Below are 8,024 nucleotides of genomic sequence, written 5' to 3'. Positions count from 1 at the left end.
TATCTTTTCATTGCCATCATCATCCTTATTTCTCATTCATCATCCTCACCATTGTTAGGTCAATTTAATGCAAAAGTAATTTTGTTAAGTCAACAGTGTGTCCACATTATTCAAATTAGTTGAATTCTTCCGACAAAACAATATAATATAAAGACATAAGAATAGACAAAAATCACCTTACAAAACAACTAAGAATAAAGATAAACTCAAATATAATGAACAAATGTTTTTAATAAATTAAGAAAAAGGATCTGTCAAATTAATTGATTTTAGGAATTATAAAAGAAGATCCATCAATTGAATGAATTTCTACATATTAAAGATCAAACTCATCATTGTAGTTATATTAAATCCATTGTTTAACCTTCCTATCACTATCATCAAACACGTCGCCGTAGCCATCAAACCCACCAGTTATCACTGATGCCATTAAAGCCACTACCTTGGCTATTAAACTCTCACACCATGTTATTTATAATGAGAGTGAGAAATGACGATGTGGTTGTGTTAAATGACGATGTGGTTGTGTCATGCAATAGTATCATTAATCGATGAGTATGTTGGATATAACTAGATTTTGATGGATTTAGTTGATAAAAAAATCAACCTTCACTACAGAATGGAGGACATATTGTTATCGAGTTATGTTGTCCAGGTTGAACAATGTTGGGGCAACGTATTATAAGATTGCTACTATATTGTTTCATTATATGATGAATTAAGATGTAGAAATCTACGTAGATGAGATGGTTGTTAATTCTAAGACTGTAGAAGGGCATTTAGATGCATTACAGTGATTCTTTCTAAGAGTATAATCTTAAGTTGAATCCTGCTAAATACCTGTTTGGAGCGCTATTTGGAAAAATAATAAGATATACGGTGAACGAAAGGGGAATAGAAATTGAAACTATTTTGAAAACGCCTCCTAAAACTGAAAAGAAGATTCAAAGATTTTTAGGACGGCTGCAGCATATAAGTTGTTTTGTAGCACAGTTAGCAAATATCTGTAGTCCAATTTTTAAATTGTTGAAAAAGGACAATCCGAAAGAATGGAATGAAGATTATTAGAAGGCTTTCGATAAATCAAGGAGTATTTACTAAACCCTTCGATTCTTCAGCCTCCTTAGCCAAGAGGACCCTTGCTATTATATCTCACCACCACCCACGAAGCTATGGAAGCTATGTTGACACAACATGAACTTGGATCTAAGTATTAACATGCCATTTACTACTTGAGCAAGTTGGATAAATCATCAAATCAATTATTTCTTGCTGGTTCTTTCCTAATCCCAAACTGAGAAAATAATTCATCTTTCTCATCATGTTAGTTATAACCATGTTCCTAAAAGAATTAGAGAAGGGAAGAAAGAGGTCTTTACCTTCTTCAGCGGCGATGACTGGTACCGAATTAAAAGGAAAAACCTAATAGAGGCACTTTGAATGGCTTAGGTATCAGAACTTATATTCCCTTTGCTATGGGTATCCCCTTCAATCCGACAACTTTAGTTTCAAGGAGGAATTTATCTTCAATTTCATTTTATGTTAATTTTGTCATATTTTCCCTTTGCCATGGTTATTTTATTATTTGTTTGTATGTTTACTTTTGAGAATTCATGATTATCCTAGAACCCTAAAATGGAGGTAACCCCTTAAAAGGTGTTATTTTAATTTCTTTCAATTGTGTAAAGTATGATTTCATTCTAAGCATGAATAAAGATTGTAATTTTTGGAAGTCTTATTTTGGTTATTAGTAATATTTTAAGAATCTAAATGCAGTCATCGAACACTCATTGGCTTCAAGACTAATTGTTTTATCCAAGCAGTAAATTGTAGATGTAGTCTAAAATTAGATTTTTCTTTTTTTTTTCCTAACAATGTAAGGTGACAACTCTAATGAAACAAACTAAATGCAAAAGCTAAGACACGAGATATTAGGTTATCTCTTTGGTGAGATTGCAGTAAAAAAATGAGCATCCGAGATTCGATTTCTAGACAGCTCTCGAATGATGTCTCACAGTTGGCGGCTCCACTGGAGACTCAAATAGTTTTCCTGTCATGAAGAAAATAAAAGAGGACTACAAAATAATTTTTGAAAAAAAAAAAAGAACTAATCTTTGCCAAATTGTAATCTTTTATCTTAGATCATCTACTTGTATATAAACTGTTGTATGAATTATATTTTTAATTTGCATGAATGTGTGAGGCCTAGTACTAGGAAAATAATGGGTTGTAATTCATAAAATCGAGTGGGGACTTTTCCTAATGTACTCTTATTGATTGCGAAAGCACCCAACTTGCAACAAATCCTTAATCCGCTATCATATTGCTAGACCTACGCAACACTCCTAGTATCACAATGTGGTAAGTATATTATACCCTAGATAATAGGACCTTTAGACTAAAATATCCTTATTCAAAGGCATGTAATTTGGATAGGTCAGTGAAGCAAGTGGATCTCTGGCCTTTACTAGCCCACATTGGTTGTAGGGGGTATCTGTGATAAGGCCGGGCAGGTTTGACTGACCTCCCATGTCCATAAGGGAGCCTCCCAAGGAAGCTCCTTGGAATGAAAAATGATAAGCAGGCAACGCTTTCCGGGTCGGGCCCTTTGAAGTCGAAAGCCGGATCGACAAATGACAAGGGAGTACTTTTTTTTCTTTTGAATTGGAACCAGGAATGAATCTTTTTCAGAGGCAGGCAGAAAGAAGAGGTTGTTAACTAAGAAAAGACTTTAGATCCTAGCCATTAGGGTGTATGCTCCATAACAAAAAAAAATTCATCATACTATTGTATATGATCATACACATGATTTCATTCATGCGTACATAAATTTCATTCTGTTAATGTAAAAGTGACCTTGTCCCATGTTGAGAAAAATATTGTCCTTAATAAACAAAAGTGAAAAAGCCATACGTCACATCCCTGATAAGAAAACATGTTTCTGTATACAAAAAGGACAAGTAATGGTTAACGAAGGATTTGACATTACCGCAATACAAGCTATGATGTTTGTAATGCTAAAGGAGGCTTTTAGCCAACAAAAGCAAGTGACTATGGATGAGGTTAAAAGCATGTTACCAGCCAACCCCAAACCTGATAAGACCTTTTTAAGCTTTTCCACCACTGCTATTATTGTTGACCTGATTAACAATACTTCATCTACTCCTTCAATGCAAAACACTGCTATTCCAGAGCCATAATCCTTATTGCTACACTATATGTTGCTACTTTTATAACGCTATCTCATCTTATCGCAAGCTCTACTATGAGCCTTAACTTGGATCCTCTCCACGAAGGGACCCAAACCTTTCAAATTGATCGAGAGGCAAAGTGTATGGAAAGATTTGAAGCATTTGAAAAGAGCCTAAAAGCCATCAAAAGACATGAGGAATTTATTAACGTTGATTCTCATGCATTGTTCCTTAAGGCAAGGCTGCCTCTTAAGTTCAAGATGCCTGAAATGTACAAATTCAATGGCACTTCATTGCCCTAACCTAAACTAATTTAAAGATGTATGCGAGTGCCATAAAAATTTTGAGAAGTAAAGAGGAGCTCCTCGTTCAACTGCTTTAAAGGAATTTGATTGAGGCTATCCTTAAATGGTGCATATCACTAGAGAATAACAACAAAAAAACTTGTGACGACATTTATAAAAATCTCATATTTTAAGAACTAAATGCTCTTTATATTTCTTGTCTTTTACTATAATTTTTTTTATATCAATGATATTAAAATTTATTTCTTGAAGGATCTATGTGATTAATACAAGATGAATTCAAAAAATTTCTTCACTATGATCACACCTCTAATTATTGATGGACAAATTATTATATGTGCATTGTTAAAATGGAAGCTTATTGTGATGTTAATGATCTGTCAGAAGTTGTTGCAGAAGAATATGTAGTTCCTCCTTTACCAAACAATCCAACTATAGCACAAATGAAAAACCATAAGGAGAAGAAGAAAAAAAAAAGTCAAAAACAAGATCAAACTTATTCATGGCTGTCTCACTTACTATTTTCAACAGGATTATGACACTAAAACAACTAATGAAAGTTGAAATTTTTTTAAGCAAGAATATGAAGGAAGTGATAGGATAAAATGCAAGTGTTGAATCTAATTTGAGATTTCGAGATGCAAAGAATTAAAAAGTCAGAAATAACCATGTAAGACTTCTTCGTATTGATTTTTCTAATTCTAGAATTGTTCAAAAATTCTTGTTATAATTCTAGAGAAATTTGAGGCTATAATTTCATCTTAAGAAAACTTAAGAGATCTATTAAGCATCATGTTGTGAGAAGTATTAAATGCATTGCATGCTCAGAAAGAAAGAAGACTCATGAAGCAAGAAAGTTCTTTAATAGGTGCTATAATGGCCAAATCTCAGAATTGTAGTGGAATTAAAAATAAAAACAAACCTTGCCCTTATTGTAGAAAAATCAATCATCCACATAATAAGTGTTGGTGGAGGCTAGATGCAAAATGCAACAACTGTGAAGAGTTAGGGCATATCAAGAGGATTTATTATCTCAACAATAACAAACTAATGTAAAGGCTGAATTAGAACAACCTCAAGAAAAAGAGCTATTTATAACTTCATGCTTTAGCACTTCAAGCTCCATAGTAAGCTAGCTAATAGAGAATGATTGTATAAACAATATATAATAAATGATGAAAAATAATTCATAAAACTTGGCACAACATTCAACTTCAAAGTCATAATTAAAAATGGAGCAAATATAATTGTAAAAAGCAAAGGAATTATCTCAATTGAAGGCTGTAGAGGTTTGAGATTGATTATGATGTTTTATATGTTCCTCAAATTGATAAAAATTTGTTAAATATTGGTCAGTTATTGGAAAGGGGTTATAAGATTTTATTTAAAGACAAAAGTTGTTTGATTAAGGATGCACATGATAAGAAAATTTTCAGAGTTCAAATGATAGACAATATTTTTTCTTTAAACTTGATTAAAGAACAAGTTATAATGAAAATACCTACACGTGCTGCTTTTTATTATGACAAGCAAATAAGGTTGCCGTCCTCGAAGAAAATAAATAAACATCACATAAGTCACAATCAATGTGTACAAATATACGAGTATAATTAGTAAGAAAATGCACATATCTCATTTTTGTCCTCCCAAATTCAGATACAAAAAAAATATGAGTCAAGAAAATAGATAAAGACAAAAGCATGGCTTTTAAGGCAATGAGAAGCTTTAGAAATGTCCCTTAAATTGCTAGAATTTTAAATTACAGAATAATTAGTCAACAAACCAAGGCTTTAAAAAATATTTTTTGAATATCTTTTCATTTTTTTTTGTTATGGCTTGATATTAGGAATTGGTCAAACATGACTGAATACTAGCAAATTAACTTGTTTGTTTTTTTATTATTATTTTAGCTCTATATAAAGAGCAATGCATTGTAATCTCATAATTTTATAACTAAATACTTTTTATATCTCTTTCGCTTTTATTATTAAAGAAATTTTACAACAAATTTCATTAAAAATGAGTCTGATGCACAACATTAGAAAGCTGAGCCTTTTAAATACACAAGAGTGAAACAACTAATAATACAATAGATAAGGATAATTACAAATATAAAATAAACTTGTATCATATTAGTAACAAAAAAGTTTGTTACTATTGTTTATCTTTTTCTTGAGAAACTATCGTTTATCCTTTAATAGTAGGAGATGCTAAATATGTAACTGGTGCTGCCAACAACGATATTGAATTAAAAATTACTTTTGATCTTTTGATTTATTATATTATCTTTTTGGTATAAAAAAGAGCTTTAAAGAAAGCTAAGAAACACTGACAACTCTATTAGTAGCAACACCAACAACATTCTGGAATAAGAAATGATCCAGGTTAATAAGTGGGTTATCCAAAACATAAAACCCGATATGAAAAGTGCCAAAAAAACTTGCGAGGTAGTCGACTACCTTATTTGCCTCTTTAAAATTATGCCTTAGCGAGACTTTCCAATCTCTTGACAACAGATCCTTAATACCCTTCACAAGTTGGTAGTGAGTGTTAATCTTAAGGTCCTGACTTTCAACACGATGTATAATGCATAAACTATCAACTTTAACTTTTAACCTTTAGACTCCTCTCTCCCATGCCAAATGCAGACATTTAAAGAGACCCCATAGCTCAGCCTCAATAATCGAGCAACATCCTGAATTCATGATAAAGCCTCCTTACCACACACCATTATGATCCCATAGAATTCATCCAGCCTTTGCATGCATAATAGTCGAGCAGAATGCCCCATCGGTGTTGAGCCTTAAACTAGGCCTTGAGAGGCGTCCAAGAGATAAGTGACTCCTTATGGATTCTACTTCCACGACCCTCAACATTCCTCGCGATTTTAGTTGTAAAGCTAAGAATGTCAGTTATCATTTGCTCATTCCACAGGCTGGCATTTGAAAAAAGGATTTCATTTCTCCAACTCCATAATTTCCATATAGCAACTCCAAAAGATTAGAGACCGGTTCATCTCTTCTTGAATCCCTGTGTCATTCATAATGTTTCTTAACATCCAATTTTATAGGTCTAACGAGAAGAAAACCATTTGGTTTTCCTGAAATATTAAGCTTTTCTAAATTTTTCTAGCCATCAAACAGTTCCATAAAACATGGAGAATATCCTCCGAAGCATTATGGCTCACACATAACCTTCACAAGAGTTTTATTTAGCCTAACTCTCAAACCCTAATCAAAGTGTTTTGGCTAACACTTAAGCTCTTACAACAACCAAGATTGAAGACATTAATTGCAAGAATAAGAAAAATCAAATGCACAATAATGTAGGCTTTTGGAGGTTGTTGATCAACCATTGAAAGCCATTTGATGTATTCTTTATAGCCTAAAAACCCCAAGGAGCCATTATACATAAATTCTCCAAAACCTACCAAGTTTACTTTTAAGACAGTGCATTAAATGTACTTGTTAGAATAAAAATTACAGTCACGAAATCTGAAATACCTCCAATGGCTATCTGACGCGGCAGCATGATATTGGCGGCTTTTCTAAATGACCTTTGGCGGTTTCTAACGCATAGTTGAACCTTTGAAGTTTGCAGTCGCACCGTTACTTGGTGCTGTCGCGATTTTAGACTTTTGTAAACCAGAAATCTCTGTCTTAAAAATGCACATTTTTGCAGTTGCACCTTTTTGGTGTAGTCGCGATTTTGAAGGACATTTTCTTAAATTAAACTATGACATCAAAACTTATATAAGTATTAGATTACAACTTCAATTTATTTGTTAAGATCAAAATTAGGGATAAAGCCATATGACAAATCACTTAGGCTAACAATATTATTAAACCGTTTATATTTAATATAATCTAAGGTTTTCTCATTTCATTTGATTATAGATAATGTAATTTAATATAATAGTGGGATAAATTACACAATTCGAATATGAAATATAAAATATACTCTAAATTATCGTTAAACTTTTGTTTATTTTATCCTAGTTACTCAATTTTAATTTCATTCTAATCAAATTAGAAAATGTATGTTCTGTATAGTGTTTGTTGATATGCCTTTTCTAGTACTTGCAAGTGCACGAACCGTTCTTATAGTAAGGGTAAGTTCACCACGAGGTCGATCTCTTAAGGAACTATGAGGTCACTTATTATAAAGACTAATTATCAACACAAAACAATAAAAGTAAATCTGAACACTCTAAATCAGTATTTTGAGAGGGTAATATTCATAAAGTAAAGTAACTAAACAATAAATAAATATGTAATGCAAATGCAAATATTTATGATCTAAAACTATATGCTAAAGATAGTATTTAATCTAGCCATTTACTTAGTAATCTCCTTGTTTTACTTTAAGCCTAGATCTAATAAATGAGATGGTGATGTGCCTTTTTCCCTAAGTCACTCAAGCTAATGATACAACCTAGCTTTCTTATACCAACATACATTAAAGTAAAGATGATGTTTCTAATACTTTTAAATCTAAAGATTTTCATGACAATTACTATTGCTAAATT

Source organism: Ricinus communis, chromosome 1 (assembly GCF_019578655.1).
Source record: "Ricinus communis isolate WT05 ecotype wild-type chromosome 1, ASM1957865v1, whole genome shotgun sequence".
Taxonomy (NCBI): Eukaryota; Viridiplantae; Streptophyta; class Magnoliopsida; order Malpighiales; family Euphorbiaceae; genus Ricinus; species Ricinus communis.
This window is presented reverse-complemented; position numbering follows the sequence as displayed.